This window comes from Sus scrofa, chromosome X (genome assembly GCF_000003025.6).
Source record: "Sus scrofa isolate TJ Tabasco breed Duroc chromosome X, Sscrofa11.1, whole genome shotgun sequence".
In the NCBI taxonomy this organism is placed as follows: domain Eukaryota; kingdom Metazoa; phylum Chordata; class Mammalia; order Artiodactyla; family Suidae; genus Sus; species Sus scrofa.
This window is the reverse complement of record NC_010461.5, coordinates 13001958-13019109: the sequence shown is the minus strand read 5'-3', so window position 1 is coordinate 13019109 and position 17152 is coordinate 13001958. Positions and strand designations below refer to the sequence as shown.

General features: G+C 46.3%; 1 long non-coding RNA gene across 1 annotated transcript in view; it reads left to right on the top strand.

Moving 5' to 3' along the window:
• Positions 1-17152, top strand: part of LOC110257748 — an 85228-nt gene that overhangs the window by 6958 nt on the left and 61118 nt on the right. The gene's annotated exons all lie outside the window — the stretch shown is intronic.

Here is a 17152-nt window from a genome sequence, read left to right as displayed (position 1 = left end):
CTGTGGTGTAGGTCGCAGACGCGGCTCAGATCCTGCGTTGCTGTGGCTCTGGCGTAGGCTGGTGGCTACATCTCCGATTAGACCCCTAGTCTGGGAACCTCCATATGCCGCGGGAGCGGCACAAGAAATAGCAAAAAAAGACAAAAAAAAAAAAAAAAAAGAAAGAAAAAGAAGTCCACAAATAACAAATGCTAGAGAGGGTGTGGAGAAAAGGGAACCCTCCTACACTGTTGGTGGGAGTGGAAATTGGTGCAACCACTGTGGAGAACAGTATGGAGGTTCCTCAGAAAACTAAACATAGAACTTCCATATGACCCAGCAATCCCACTGCTGGGCATATGTCCAAACAAAACTTGCCTTGAAAAAGTTACATGCAGCCCTATGTTCACACCAGCACTATTCACAGTAGCCAAGACATGGAAACAAATGTCCATCGACAGATGAATGGATTAAGAAGATGTGGTTTATACACACAATGGAGTACTACTCAGCCATAAAGAAAGACAAACTAATGGCCTTTGCAGCAACATGGATGGATCTAGAGGCTCTCATACTAAGTGAGGTAAGTCAGAAAGAAAAAGACCAATACCATATGATATCACTTATTTGCGGAATCTAAAATACGGAACAGATGAGCCTGTCTAAAAATGAATAACAAAAAGCAGAAACAGATCATGGCCAAGAAGAGCAGACTTGGGGTTCCTAAGGGCGAAAGGGGAGGGAGCGGGATGGATGGGCATTTGGGGGGTTTTGTAGATGCAGACTCTTAAATGTGAAAAGGATGGGCACTGGCATCCGACTGCACAGCCCAGGGAAATGTGTGTGATTGGGTCACTTTGTTGTACCACAGAACCTGACGAAACATTGTAAATCCACTATACTTCAGTTTTACTTTCTTCTTCTTATTTAATGTAGTGTTGATTGATCATTTTTTGTTAGTTTGAGGGATACAGCAAAATGATTCAGTTGTACATACAAATAGATGTGTTTTTTCAGCTTCTTTTCCATTATAGTTTATTACAAGGTATCAAATATAGCTTCCTGTGTTTTATAGTAGGTCCTTGTTTATCTGGTTTGTATACAGTAGTGCGTATCTATTAATCCCAAGCTCTTAATTTAGCCCTCTCTGCCTCCTCTTTCCCCTTTGGTAACTGTAAGATGGTTTTCTACATCTGTGAGTCTATTTCTGTTTTGTATATAAGTTCGTTCGTGTCATTTTTCCATCTATTAATGATATCATAGGACATTTGTCTTATATCACTTAGTATGATAACCTCTAGGTACATCCGTGGCAATAGAGTATTTTAAAATTATGTACATTGTTTGTTTAGACATCATTCTATTGCACAGTTACTAGACTGCAGTATCGTCTGTGTACTGGGAAACCAAGGCATTTGTGTGACTTAATTTTCTGCAATACTCATTTTGTTATGGTGGTCCGGAAATGAACCTGCAATCTCTCTTAGGTCTGCCTACCATGCGTACAAGTGCAATGCCAGGAACTTATTGCATGTCTGGGCAGTGATTGCAACCGTGAACTCCATTTCTGAAACATGGTTCTGCCTATTGATTGCAGGCAAAGAACAAAATCAAAGTCCTTGTGAAATTACTGTCTGAGAGAAACAATAGCCTGGGAGTTGTACTATATAAAAACTGCTCAGCGATAAAGTTGGTGTTATCTTTTCAAAGGTAGTTATACTAGGAGTTTCCTGGTGGTTCAGCAGGTTAAGCATCCAGCACTGTCACTGCTGTGGCACAGTTTTGATCCTTGGTGGAGGAACTTCTGCATGCTTAAAAAAAAAAAAAAAAGTAGTTACATTGCTACTACTAATATATTGCTAAACACTGCTAAGTAGTTCATTGAGTGTTAAGAAGCTACAGAATTTTCGTATTTTATATGCTGAGTAAAAAATCACTAGAAGACCTGAAGGTATAGTTGGACCAGATGAATATGATGGGGCCAAATGAGGATGGGCCACAGCCTCGGGGACTAGAGAGGCACAAGGCATTTGTCCCCTTCAGGCTGATGCTGCCCTGGGGGGAGGCGTCGTCCCAGCTGAGGACCGAGCCCTGTCTGTCTGGGAAGACACCTAAAGCTGGGTGCTGGTGTGTGGGACTTGGGGTATGCTAGCTGGAAGGCCAGGGGCGTCCACTTAGGGCTCCCGAGACCTGGGGCTGTCCTGTCAGGGTGGGAGGGAGGACACCAGGAGTTTGGGGCAGCAGCTCTTGGCCTGTTGGCATGGGAGCACTTGTGAATTGAACCACCTGGTTTTGAGATCGACCGGGTAAAACTGGTTGGGGGGTAGCATTCCAGATTCCTGCTGGGGGTAACCCCTACATCAGCGAGCAAAGACATTGATACATAGAAAGGCAAGAGAATTAGAGGCCAGGGGTAAGGCAGAGAGTTAATCCCGGGGCTAGAACTCAACAGTTAGTAGTAGCAGGTGATAACCTAGTCCCGAGCTTCTCCGAGTCCTTAACGTCCTTGGAATTATTTCACACGGGTTTCTTTGGTTCTTTTCATTTCTTTTCTGTGTGGACAGTTTGACATACCTCCTCATTCCCAGGTTGCTTTGTTCCTACAGAAGATTAAAATTCCCTCCCAGAAAGCCCAATTACCCACTAACCAAGACAAAGTGTAGTTGCCAGTGTCAGCGTATGGCATTTAGTGTTAGCCTTCAAGGTAGGTGTTGATGAAAAATGGTCCACAGAATTACGTGATGGGAAGAGAGGAATGTCTTTCCGCTGATGATGTTTTTAGAGGTAACACTTGGGACAATGACATCATGATTCTGTGAGTGCTCAGAAGAAAGGTATTTTGCCCCTAAGAACATGTGCTCCTGGGAAAGGGTTCCTAGACGGGCCAAGCAGTGCTTTTTCTTTTTCTCTTACACTGTGAACTCAGCTAATGAATGTGGTAGAAAGCATTTGGATCCGAGCTTTGCAAGTCTTTTTTTTGGGGGGGGATGTGGAATTGTCTGAGGTTTCTTCTGGTTAAGCAGTTACTTATATTGGTAAATCATCACAGCTCCAAGATTCATGCCACACCCAAGGGCCCTAGACTGAAAACCACAACCTTGACCTCGAGGCCCAGCTCAGCCACCAGGTAATGGTGGGTACCTGCAGTCTCTGTGTTTCAATAAGAATCAAAGTGACCTCGTAATCCCGGTACACGTGTTCTCTTAAGCTGCCTGGGCTTTCGTGATTGATTTAGCACAGGATTGCCAGGTTGAAAAGTCTGCAAAATATTTGATGTATAAAATCGCCAAGGGCCACAGTAGTATCAACGCGGTGGGGGGGATTAGCGTGTCTCAAACACACCGGTTTTGTCAAATGACCATTTCCTTTCAATATCTGCAGAGATACGGGGACAGTAGTAAGAAATCATAAAATTCAGTGGCTATGCGTTTAAGTGTCCGTATATTGGAACATCTTTGGGTCCCTAATGCTGTGGCTGCAAAATGTTTCACCTCCCACTGCAGAGGTAGCCCAACAAAGAAATTGTTGTTGACACATCTAAACAGCAATTTCTAGGAGTTCCCGTCGTGGCACAGTGGTTAACGAATCCGACTAGGAACCATGAGGTTGTGGGTTCGGTCCCTGCCCTTGCTCAGTGGGTTAACGATCCCGCGTTGCCGTGAGCTGTGGTGTAGGTTGCAGATGTGGCTCGGATCCCGTGTTGCCGTGGCTCTGGTGTAGGCCGGTGGCTACAGCTCCGATTGGACCCCTAGCCTGGGAATCTCCATATGCCGCGGGAGCGGCCCAAGAAATAGCAAAAAAAAAAAAAAAAGAAATAGCAATTTCTAACTCAAAAGCAAAAAAGGTAGCAGAAAGAAAATCTCACCAACCTTAAGAAACGGTGATGAGGCACTCAACACCGTGCATTTTTCCTTGCTCTGAAGTGGGGGAATGGCTTGAACATGTGCACCTGTGCAGGAGGAATTTGCCATGTTCCTGGCGGTGGGGTCCAGGCCGACACAGGCGACATCTCACATTCCCACAAAGCTCAAACAAAGGGTGGATGTGAGGGTATGAACAGCAGATATAGTGACCTTATTAAAGTCACCAGCAACCAAATAGCCTTTGATTTAAATCAAAGAATGAAGTCTTCGCAGCCACTCTTCTTCAAGAACCGAAGAAGCGATGGCATTTCTGCCGTGGTGCTTTCCTCATCTCCGACAGTAGGAGTTTACTCTTCCTCTGAGTATTTTGTATGTGTCAGGCTCAGGAACAACCATTTTATTATTATTTTTTTTCTTAAGTTTTTTGTTCTTTATGTCGTTTTAGGGCCGTACCCACAGCATATGGAGGGTCCCAGGCTAGGGCTGCAATCAAAGCTACGGCTGCTGGCCTACACCACAGCCACAGCAATGCGGGATCCGAGCTGTGTCTGCAACATACCCCACAGCTCACGGCAACGCCGGATCCTTAACCCACTGAGTGAGGCCAGGGATCAAATCCGCAACCTCATGATTCCTAGTCGGATTTGTTTCCGCTGAACCACGACGGGAACTCCAGGAACAACCATTTTATACCTATTGCCTCATACACTCCTCCTAGCTACCCTGTGAGGCAGACATCACTAATCCCCCCATTTTATTTTATTTTCTTTGTTTGTCTTTTTAGGGCCGCAGGTACAGCATATGGAGGTACCCAGGCTAGGTGTCAAATCAGATCTGCAGCTGCTGGCCTAAACCACAGCCACAGCCATGTCAGATCCGAGCCATGTCTACGACCTACCACAGCTCACGGCAATTCCAGATCCTTAACTCACTGAGCAAGGCCAGGAACCGAACCCACATCCTCAGGGATCCTAGTCAGGTTCGTTACCGCTGAGCCACAATTGGAACACCCACTAACACCCCCATTTTAAAAATGAGGAATCTAAGACTCAGAAGTGTTGTGAAAAACTTGTCCCAGGCACACCTGTCGGGGAAGGATTTGATCTCAGGTTGTCTGACTCCCAGGCTCACATTCTGGACTTCTGGCAACACTGCTTTCACAGGCTCCTGGACCGCACTTGGTAACCAGTGGCTTAAAACATATTTGCAGGGGGAACTCTGAGGACTGGGAATGGTTGACTCAAGAGTCTGAAAGACCAGAGGGAGGCGGGGGCTCTGATGGTCCAAAGGACTGGATGTAAACCTTGGATAAAGGGGCTAAAGTTGAAGATCCAGAACCTAGAAAAATACCCAGATTTCTACATTCTTGTTGCCATCCCAAGGAATGTCACCAACCCAAGCCAGGACTGCAGGAAGCCTGTCCTTTTCCACACAGAGAGGTTTCCTTGGGTCTGTGTTGAAGTGGGGAGTGGGAATTCCAGACTAAAACTGCTCCCCACCCCCCTTGTCCCGGAAAAGGCTGCCCCTGTGTGGAAGGGTAACTAGAAACCTCTGCCCATGGGCTAGGAGAGGAAGAATCTTGCCCCCGTTGGGCTTTGGAGTGAGGAAAAAATAAATCTTGGGTGCGAAACTAAAACCCAAACCTGCATTGTACGAGGTGTGGAGGCTGAATTTATAGTCTTCACGTGTATGGAAATCCCTGGCCAAAGAAATAAAAGTCCAGCTGTAGCCAATGCTATACGGCAAGTAAAAGAAATAAGAGGTGAAACTTTGATAAAGAAACAAAACTCATTACTTGTAGTTTCAATGATTGTGTAAGTAGAAAATCTAAAAGAATCCCCAAGTTGCTAAATTAATAAGTAGATTTTGTGAGGTCCTGTAAAGCTATTTTTAACTTATGAGCAAGCAGGAAGAACCGCAACCTCATGTTCTAGTCGATTCGTTAGCCACTGCGCCATGACGGGAACTCCGAAAATTTTTATTACACTTAAAATGTTAGACCACTGTCTGCTATCGGTGCAATTTAGCAAAGTGACCAGGTCGTACCTATATGTACATTACTTTTCTTAAATTATCTTTCATCATGTTTTGTCCCAAGAGGCTGGATGTTGTTCCCTGTGCTGTGCAGTAGGAGGTCCTGTTTATTTATATGAAAAAAAAAAAAAACCCAAATTTAAATAAACTACAATCTTGGCCTCATGCTTCAAACCCACTGTCCACCCCATGCCTGAGCAGGTGACCTTGTTTCGGACTTGACAAAGAGGGCACTGAGGTATGAACTCCTGCTACTTCCCCATCTCGTGACCTTAGTCTTGCCTAAGTCAGCCTCCAACCTTGCTTCCTTTCCTGAATGCATAAGGGGGCATCCTTTTCTCATCTCCCTTTATGAATAAACCCCTTCCTCTGTTCTTCTGTGTCTCTTCCCTCCCACCTCTACTAGAATAAAAATAGGGCTCCCTCTGATTTTTTGCTTGTCTTATATGTTCAACCCAGCTCCTTCTCTATAGCTTTTTAAAGATGCCCACGTTGTTACAGGCTTAAAAAAAGACTATAACAAGCCTTGGTAGACCCCCCTGCCCCCCGAATCACTTCTAGCTCTCACATTTTCAAAAGAACAGATTAAACTTGCTGTGTCCATTTTCCACTTCTTGGAGACTCTTAAGCCTATTTCCATCAGATTTCCCTTGCTCTGACGCCTCTGAAATGGCTTTTGTCAAAGTGATCAAATGACCTTCTTAACTGCTCAACCCACTGGATTCTTTGCAGTCTTCTGGCACCTACCCCTGAATGGTTCATTTAACTCAAGACTCTGCCTACACCTTGACTATAAACTTCTGTGCCCTGGTATCGGTTTAGCTGGTTCCTTGCCTCCTGTCCTTGATACTCCGGCTGGTGTCAGCTAGGCAAGGGTTGTCTACATTCCTCATGATATGGCAACAAGGGCGTAGGAATCCGGATATTTTCCTAGATGCAAGCGTGGAAATCAGGGCTGGCAAAAGGGTTGAGATGTAACATAGGAGTGAGAACAGGATTATGGTGTCATTGAGGCAGCTTCTAGGGGCAGTGGGAGTTTTCTCTAGAACTTATTACTCATTGATGAATGCCTGCATCCCAGGAGGCAGGAAATAATTGTAACTCATGGATCCCTGGGTTTTTTCTTTATAACCACTACAGACTAATGATTGATGACTGATTTGGGGTTGGGACATTTTACGACCTAGGGAGAAGGGAAGGGAGGGGGACTCAAATGATTAAGATTGGATTTCTTGCCAGCCACGAGGAACTGGGGCTCAGAGTCCAATGTAGGTTAACCTCAGGACAAAGAAATGGGGCCTTTCTTGCACAGTTGAAGTTTGGTAGCCGAGATCAACAGCCATTTCCTCTTAAAAATGTCCATTCCATTGTAGCTTTTAGTGTGGAGAATATGCATAATGACCCAGTTCCCTGGAACTGGCACCGGCTGCTGAGGGACTCAGCTGGTGAAGCAGAAATGGTCTCATGCGCCAGATGTCCAGGTGCTTGCGAGCACTTCCGGCCGCCAACGAGCAGAGAGACGAAGGTCCTTCTACCAAGAAGGCGAACTTGTAGGGTTTCTTGACCTAAGAAGGGAACCAGAGAGACTTGTCACTGGGCAATGGGCAGAGGCTGAGAAAGACAAGTGGCTCTTAGACACATGCAAAGACATTCATTGTAAGCAATGTTTTTTGCCCGAATGTTTTAACAAGGGCAAGACCAAAATTTGAAATTTCAGCTTATTATGGGTCTGGTTTGTGGCTGCATGGTTTTCCCTGAGGCTTTTGATTCTTGCCTGGAAGTCCTCTGCATTAACTTTGAGTCTCTGATAGGTTTTCAAATACTGGCTTAAAGCATCACAGGTGGTTATTTTATGTAAGTGGATAAATTGCCTGCCTAGATGTATCCTATTTAATATACAGATGCCTATTTTCAGGCAAGGAAGCTGTTCAGGCTGTAAGGTGCCATAGGAAAGTCATGCATTTCCATTGCCTCTCTGAGGGCTGGCTTCTCGATGACATTATCGTTACATCACTTATTTTATACCACTTCCTTCTTAGTTAGTGAGACTAAAGCTCCTGAAGCTTTCCTTTTCGTACTTTCTTCATTGCCTATATCACATACAAACAGATTAGGAAAAGACCCTTGTTGATAGATGCACAGGAAGGATTGTTCTAGCCCTAATTATCCCAGTGGCAAAGGATCCTCTTCTACGCTTGCATTTTACTCTGTCTTTGACCTTCCCAATTCTCTGCACCAGACCCCCGAACCTTTCTTATATACTGAACATCCTTCCCTTCTTTTCAGGTGATGGTAGAATTGAAAGTCTGGAAGGTGCTTTAGAGCCTTGCTGCTCAAAGTATGTGGGTCCTGTGGCCCCATCTCTGTGAACAACTTGGAACCTCCATTTTTAGTCTGAGTCCGCTGTGTCCCAGGTGTGCCAGATACGATTTTGCAATAGCTTTTGTGGTTAGCTCTGTGCGGATGTTGGCTGGTATATCAGAGCCAACATGCTAAAAACCCCAACATGCAGAGACATGACAACACACAATCAATGCACCATGAGCACCTGCACGTACTTCCTTTTTGTGGTCTGTTTTTTTTTTTTTTTTTTGACTTTTGACTTTTTGCCATTTCTTGGGCCGCTCCCGCGGCATATGGAGGTTCCCGGGCTAGGGGTCGAATCCAAGCTGTAGCCGCCAGCCTACGCCAGAGCCACAGCAACGCGGGATCCGAGCCGAGTCTGTAACCTACACCACAGCTCACGGCAACGCCGGATCGTCAACCCACTGAGCAAGGGCAGGAACCGAACCCGCAACCTCATGGTTCCTAGTCGGATTCGTTAACCACTGCGCCACGACGGGAACTCCTGTGGTCTGGTTTTAATGATGTGATGATTTTCCTGGTCATCTCCCCTAGACATGGAACATGCATTATAACATCTCTCTCAGTACTGCTCGCCCTGTTCCGATGCGATGAACCTCTCAATCCTCTGGTACATGTGCATCAAGCCCTGGGTACAGATCCCTTCTTTTCATTGTCTCTGCTTTACCCAGTACCATCTCTCCTAACGTGAATCTTTGCCTGCCCCAGTCTCTATTTTATGTAGGCCATTTGTAGCATCTATTGCTGTATAACACATTAGCCCCAGCTGAGCTTAAAATTCCCAGTTGCTATGGGTCAGAAGCCCAGAAGCAACTTCACTGGGGGGTCTCTGGATCAGGAGAGCACTCAGGAGGCTGAGATGGAGGTGCTTTCCAGGGCTGCAGTCATCTGAGGCCTGGCTGGGGAAAGATCTATCTTGTGTTCAAGTTCACTCACAGGACTTTTCATGGGCCTCAGTTTCTCACCACGTGGGCCTCTCCACTGGGCTGCTCAGCACAGAGCTCATGGGAGCTGGCTTCTCCCTCAGAGAGCGATTGGAGAGTGAGCCCTCTCCCCAGATGGGAGCTGCAGTCTTTTTATAACCTAACATTGAAAGCGAGGTCCATCCCTTTTGCTGTATGTTATTGGTTAGAAGAGAGTCACCAAGCACAGCCCACTGTCCAGGGGAGGTAATTAAGTGCCATGTCTTGAGGAGAGGAGTATTGGAGAATTTGTGGATGTATCTTTAAAGCCATCACAAATTGTCCTCTGGCCACAAATTCTTTATCTTCCTCCCACGTGCAAGATTCTTTTTTTAAAAAACTAAACCTCATTCTTTATTCAGATAGCCTGTGAACGCTTCAGTTTTTAATCTAAGGTCCTTTCTTAAAAATAAAAATTTTGTTGGCATATAGTTAACTTAAAGAGTTGTGTTAGTTTCAGGTGTACACCAAAGTGAATTTGCTTTATACATATACATATAGGCATTCCTTTTCAGATTCTTTTCCCATAAAGGTTATTACACAGTGTTGAGTAGATTTCCCTGTGCTATACAGGAGGTCCTTGTTAGTTATTTTATGTATAGTAGTGTGTCTATGTCAACCCAACCCCCTAGTTTATACCCCCCCATGTTTCCATTTTGGTAGCCATAAGTTTGGTTTCAAAATCTTTGAGTCTGTTTCTATTTTGTATGTTCTTTTGTATCATTTTAAAAATAGATTGCAAATATTAGTGATCTCATGATACTGTCTTTCTCTGACTTACCTCACTTAGTCTGATAAGTCACTACAAGTAGCCTTATTTCCTTCTTTGGATGGCTGAGGAATGTTCCATTGTGTATTATACCACATCTTCTTTACCCATTCCTCTCTTGATGGACCTTTAGGTTGCTTCTATGTCTTGCCTATTGTAAAGCGTGACAATGGGAACATTGGGGCACACGTATCTTTTCCAACCAGTTTTCTCTAGATACATGCCCAAGAGTGGAATTACTGATGGACATGATAACTCTATTTTTAGTTTTTTAAGGAACCTCCATACTGTTTTCCGTAGTGGTTGTACCAATTTCCATTCCCACCAACAGCGTAGGAGGGTTCCCTTTTCTCCACATCCTCTCCAGCATTTGTTACTTGCGGACTGATTAATGATGGCCATTCTGATTGGTGTGAGGTGATACCTCATTGTAGTTTTGATTTGCATTTCTCTGGTAATTAGTGATGCTGAGCATCTTTTCATAAACTTTTTGACTGTCTGACTTCCTTGGAGAAATGTCTGTTGAAATCTTTTGACCATTTCTTAGTTGTTTTGCTGTGTTTTTTGGTATAAAGCTATATGAGATAATTGCATATTTTGGGGATTAATCCCTTGTCAGTCACTTCATTTGCAAACATTTTCTCCCATTCTGTGGGTTGTCTTTTTGTTTTGTTTATGGTTTCCTTTGCTGTGCAAAAGCTTTCAAGTTGAATTAGGTCCCATTTTTTGTTGGTTTGTTTTTATTTTCATTACTCTAGGAGGTGGCTCCAAAAAGATACTGCTGCAATTTATGTCAAAGAGTGTTCTGCCTGTTTTCCTCTAAGGGTTTTAGAGTATCCAGTCTTAGGTTTAGGTCTTTAATCCATTTTCAGTTTATTTTTGTGTGTGGTGTTAGAGACAACATTCTTATCAAAGAATTTATGGGTGTGGATATATCTTTAGAACTACCACACCACTTTACAGAAACTGAAATCTCGAGACATATCTTTTCAAAAAAAATTTAATTAACAAATTTTTTATTTGGCTGTACTTGGGGCATGTGGAAGTTCCTGGACCAGGGCTCACACTTGAGCCACAGAAGCGACAATGCTAAGTCTTTTAACAGTCAGAGGACTCCTCAAGACATCTTTGTCCTGAGTATTTTCACTGCCTCCACGTTCCATCAGACTCTCTAGATCCCCCATCATCTGGCCCTAATAGATATTTTCCACCACTCGCTATGACTTCTGCATGCTATTCAACCAAATGATTGACCATTTCCTGATCATAGCCCCAATCTCCCCTTCTTGGTACCTTTAAGGATGATGTTCCCAGGCTTGAAAGATGCTCTCTTAACTCTCTCCAAATTCTCTTCAAAATTCCAGCCTTGCCTCCTTGGTAAAGTGTGGCAGCTCCCCTAAAATAGGATGTATCTACTTTTTTTTTTTTTTTTGGTCTTTTTGTCTTTGTTGTTGTTGCTATTTCTTGGGCCGCTCCCTCGGCATATGGAGGTTCCCAGGCTAGGGGTCGAATCGGAGCTGTAGCCACCGGCCTACGCCAGAGCCACAGCAACGCGGGATCCGAGCCGCGTCTGCAACCTACACCACAGCTCACGGCAACGCCGGATCGTTAACCCACTGAGCAAGGCCAGGGACCCAACCCGCAACCTCATGGTTCCTAATTGGATTCGTTAACCACTGCGCCACAACAGGAACTCCGGATGTATCTACTTTGTAAATTCCTAGAGGACAAGAACCATTCCTTGTCCATCTCTACGTCCCTCAAAATAGGAAGCAGATGTCCTCGTATCCATCAGATGTTCAACAAATGTTGAGTTAGGGAGTTCCCCTTGTGGCTCAGCAGTAATGAGCCCGACTAGTATCCATGAGGATGTGGGTTTGATCCCTGGCCTTGCTCAGTGGTTAAGGATCTGGTGTTCCCATGAGCTGTGGTGTAGGTCGCATCTGTGGCTCAGATCCTCCTTTGCTGTGTAGGTTGTGGTGTAGGTCAGCAGCTGTAACTCCAATTTAACCCCTAGCCTGGGAACTTCCATATGTCGCAGATGCGGCCCTAAAAAGAAAAGAAAAAAATCATGTGGAATTAAATTACATGAAGATAGTGCTGCTTCATTTAGGCGCACCAAACCCTTCGATCCTAGGTGTCCAGGTAATGTACACCAACCCCATGAGAGCATTGTCCTGGTGGCATACAATCATCTACCCTTCCAAGACACGATGACAACATTGCTGTATGTGGGACAACCTGACAGCCTTGGTGGTAGCATTTCCAAAATTAGATCAACATCTTCCAAGTACCAGCCTTGTGCAGCTGTGTTGGAAGAAGAAAAGTTCATTTCCCAAGAGGTCGATGTTCCACATCCCATAGGATGCGGATGCTGGAGCTGTGCTCGAGTGGGGCATCTCCTATTTCATTTCTGAGCAGTTTTCTCCCTCCCCTCTTCCTCCCCTTCTCCTTTCCTTCCTTCCTCTCTTCCTCGGCCCTGCCTTTCTGCCTTCCTTTGTCCCTATCACTTTCTTATCTGACCTCTTGTTAAATTTTCTTGTTCTTTTCTCCCGCCCCTCTGTGAGGTTGTTACATGGCCATTCTGATGGGATGACTGCCCCTGAAATGTAGCCAAATGGAAGTTCTCTCTTGGTCAACAGCTTGATTGAGGTATAATGGACAGACCATAAAACTCATCCATTTTAAGTGTACAAGTCATTGATTGTGAGTAAATGTACAGAGTTGGGTACCCATCACCACAACCCAATTGCGCAACATTCCCCGGACCCCCGCCCCCCCCCAAAAGATCTCCTGGCCTGACGGAACTATTGACAGATGTTTGTACCTTTTTTCTCTTGGTGCAAAAAGCATACAAAATCATTGCAGATAATCGAGAAAAGAGAGAAGAGCAGAAAGAAGAATATCAAAATGTCATTCCACAACCTATGAGGAGCACTGCTCTTCTGGCATATATTTAGCCCTTCTCTGATTATCTCTCTGTTTATTCATATCTGAGAAGGGATGCCGAGAAGTTGATTAGATCCGGGGACATGGCAGCTACCTATTAATAATGAAAAAATAGCAGCCTCTTTTTATTGGATTGATTTAAAAGAACTTGCCTAGGTTTTTGACTTTGGAACGGTCACATTAGATAGCTATTTATGTATGAGAGCAGGAAGCCAATTAAGGCAAATTAATAGGCCATTACATACTGGGACTGAAATGTGGTTTGACTGTGTATGTGTGTGGCGTGCAGGGGGAGGGGAGCTCTGTGATTGCTGCCCAAAGGCCTCAAGGAGGGACCGAACAAGCAGAAGACCTCTGGTGGGATGGTGGAAGGTGACATAATGTCTTTTCTATCAAAGGAAACCTTGGTGACTCCATTTCGCTCCAGTTGCGACCAAAACGCCCCTGCGACCCCCTTCCTGTTTCCCTCTTCTCCCAGTAACCATGTGTTTCGAGTTAGCCAACCGGGGAGAATGTGCGCCCTGACCTGACCCATGGGAAGGGGACAGGTATGTCACCTGCGTTAGGGATAAATAGGTGCTTTTTGAGGACCCGCCGCCCTTCTGCAGAAGGAAAGAGCCTCGAGTCCCCAGCAGAGTGGTGGGAGGGATGCGAGCAGGAGAGAGTCGGGAGGAGCCTTGCAAGGAAAAAGTCAGTTGGGCTTTGTCGACTTAAAAAAAGGCACAACCTGATCGTTGGGAGTTCCGTTTTATTTGGGGCGAAATTAGGATTTAAGCCGGGGAGGCAACATCTCGGGTAGACACTGCTCCAACGTGGGGAGGGAGGAGGAGGTAGGATGTGTAGGAGTTTTTGCCACGAAGGAGTCGGGAGCAGGAACAAAAGAGGCCTGGGCTCCCTGAAGTCCTTCCTTTGACAGGCAGCTCCGCTCCCAGGGCTGGGATCCTGGGTTTTCTCAGCCTGCAGGACTGACCGGCTCCCCCCCAACCCCCCCCCCCCCCCCCCCGCCCCCGGAGGTGACTGCATTCAGATGACCGTGCCATTCTTTGTTTTATCCTTGACTTCCGACTGAGCTGAAATACCACCCAAGGAGGGAAAAGGGGACCAGCAGGATGTCATAAAGGGGTGTGTGTGCCTGCAGCACGCACACATTTTACGCAAGTTTGTTGCTGGGCTCCTGAAGGTTACTACAGGTCACAAGGCGCAGACATCACCAGCAAGGATTTTAGTGTTTTTCTAGATAGGAGGAGATGCAAGATTTGGGCTCATCAAATCTTCTGCTAAAACATCTGACTCTCTGAAGACTGGTTCTTCCAGTTTGCCCAGCGCACAGAGGGGCCTCACTGCGGATGGCAAGTGCCCAACTTCTGTTCCCAGCTTCATGAACCTGCTCCCAAACAGGGCTCTTGGGGCATCTCCAAATTTCTTAGAAATGGGAAAATGGGGCAGGGGGGAGGGTTGAATGAAAGGAGAACCAGTTTGTGGGGAATTAGCATGTCAAGAGGTTTCTGAGGTGCCCCATCCCCCACGCTGGGCACCTTACCCAGAGTCCCCAGTAAATGGGGAGTTTTGAGTGACAGCCTCCCCGTGGAACTGGGTGATCCGGATGAGTGTGGGCCATGGGGATTCTCTATCTCTGGCCGGGAAGTTGGCCGTTTCTTTGTTGTGGTTATTCAGCAAAGAAGGTTGCCTTGTGGCATCTTGGAACTCAACACATCTGTGGACCGAGGCTGAAACTTTGGAAGCGTTTGGAGGGGAACGTGTCGAGGGGCTGACGGGTGCCGCTGGCTGTGGTCTCTGCTTGCTTTCAAGAAAGAGAAAAGCATCTCACCTGGGGCTTGTTTCAGAACTGAATTCTTGGCGGTCTTTCTGCCTGCAGCCAGCAATTCGTGTTGTCTGAGAGTCGCTGCATCATGCCCCGTGCAGGATTGGAAAAGGTAAATTCTCTTGTTGAGGCTAAAATAAAAACAGAGCAGAGAGCGGCAGGAACCCAAGGAGGTGATGACATTGGCGCTTGGGAAACACGCCACATTGCTGCCCCTCTGGGGCATCTTGTGCGGTGCGTTTCCTGCCTGGTGATGGTTTAGAACATACAGCCTGGGTGTACAGAGCACCTGTGCCATCCTAATCCTGCCACCCTTGCCTGTTTTTCTGAATCCGATGTCGCGATGGAGGCCGTGAAGCCCAAGGCTGGAGGCTGGACAGAGCCCTGGCATGTGTTACCGACAGACAGGAATTCTTAGGGTTAAATTCATGGGCTCGGACTGGACAGGGTCTCTGGCTTAGGTTCTCAGCTCCGAAAATTGAGGCAATGCGTGTAAGCGAATCTTCAGTCAAGCTTTTAAGAAAGTTGTATTGCTGGAGAAACCCTCGTTCCATAACCAAGCGTCCGTGACCTCCTGTGTAACCTGAAAGCCTAGGTTCAGAACCCAGACCTGCAACAGTGGGGATCCAGCTGCTGAAAGGTGCAGCCCCTCAGAGGAGCCTCCTGATGATGTCTGTGTCGGATGTATATGGGGGACGGTGAATAAGAGGGCTGTTTGGGAGTTCCCGTCGTGGCGCAGGGGTTAACAAATCCGACGAGGAACCATGAGGTTGCGGGTTCGATCCCTGGCCTTGCTCAGTGGGTTAAGGAGCCGGCGTTGCCGTGAGCTGTGGTGTGGGTCAGAGATGTGGCTTGGATCCTGCGTTGCTGTGGCTCTGGTGTAGGCCGGTGGCTACAGCTCCAATTGGACCCCTAGCCTGGGAACCTCCATATGCCGTAAGAGCAGCCCAAGAAATGGCAAAAAGACAAGAAAAAAAAAAAGGTGGGGGGTGCTTTTCCCAGAGATGGAAACCCAGGGCAGCTGGTTTTCTATAGCAGAGAATTGTTGAGCTCCCTCTCAAGTAGGATATATTGCTCAGGATCATTGTGCTTTTTCCTCCTATCCGCCCCCCCCTTCCTTTTTATGGCCGCACCCGAGGCGTATGGAGGTTCCCAGGCTAGGGGTCGAATCAGAGCTGTAGCCACCGGCCTACGCCACGGCCACAGCAACACTGCGTCGTTAACCCCCGAGTGAGGCCAGGGATCAAACCCGCGTCCTCATGGATCCTAGTTGGGTTTGTTAACTGCTGAGCTGCGAAGGGAATTCCATCTCCTACCCCTTTCTGAAAAAATTTTTAAAATGATTTTTTTTCCAGTATAGTTGGTTTACAGTGTTTAGTCAATTTTCTACCATAGAGCAAAGTGGCTCAGTCACACACACCCACACCGCCCCCCCCCCCACACATTTACAGTCTTCTTCTCAGGTTATCGTCCTTCATGCTCCATCACAAAGGACTAGATGTCATTAGTTCCCAGTGCTACACAGCAGGATCCCATTGCTTATCCATTCCAAAGGCAATAGTTTACATCCATTAATCCCAAACTCCAGTCCATCCCACTCCCTCCCCCTCCCTCTTGGCAACCACAAGTCTGTTCTCCAAGTCCGTGAGTTTCTTTTCTGTGGAAAGGTTCATTGGTGCTGTAAATTAGATTCTAGATATAACTGATAGGGTATTTGTCTTAAATTTTTTCATTAAAACAATTATTTATTGGCCATGCCTGAGACATGCAGAAGTTCCCAGACCAGAGATCGAATCCACACCACAGCAGTGGCCTGAGCCACAGCAGCGACAATACCAGATCCTAGTAACCACTAGGCCGCCAGGGAACTCCCTATCCCTTTTTTTAAAAATGGGAGTTTTCTAACAGTGGTCTTGTTTTCCACTCTTTTTTCCCCACCCTCAGCCTTTGTATACTGGGTCTGTTGGGATGATAAATATTTTATCCATAGTCTTAGAGACAATAACGAGCTACATGTAGACTGGGAGATGGTACCAGATAGCTTGAGTGTAATAACTTAATGAGGGAGTGACCGTCGTGGCGCAGTGGTTAACGAATCCGACTAGGAACCATGAGGTTGCAGGTTCGGTCCCTGCCCTTGCTCAGTGGGTTAACGATCCGGCGTTGCCGTGAGCTGTGGTGTAGGTTGCAGACGCGGCTCGGATCCCGCATTGCTCTGGCTCTGGTGTAGGCCGGTGGCTACAGCTCCGATTCGACCCCTAGCCTGGGAACCTCCATATGCCACGGGAGTGGCCCAAGAAATAGCAAAAACACACACACACACACAAAAAAAAACTTAATGAGACTTAACATTGGGCCATATCCTTTTGGGAAGGGGGTCAGTGCGATTTTGGTGGGTATTCGAATAGTT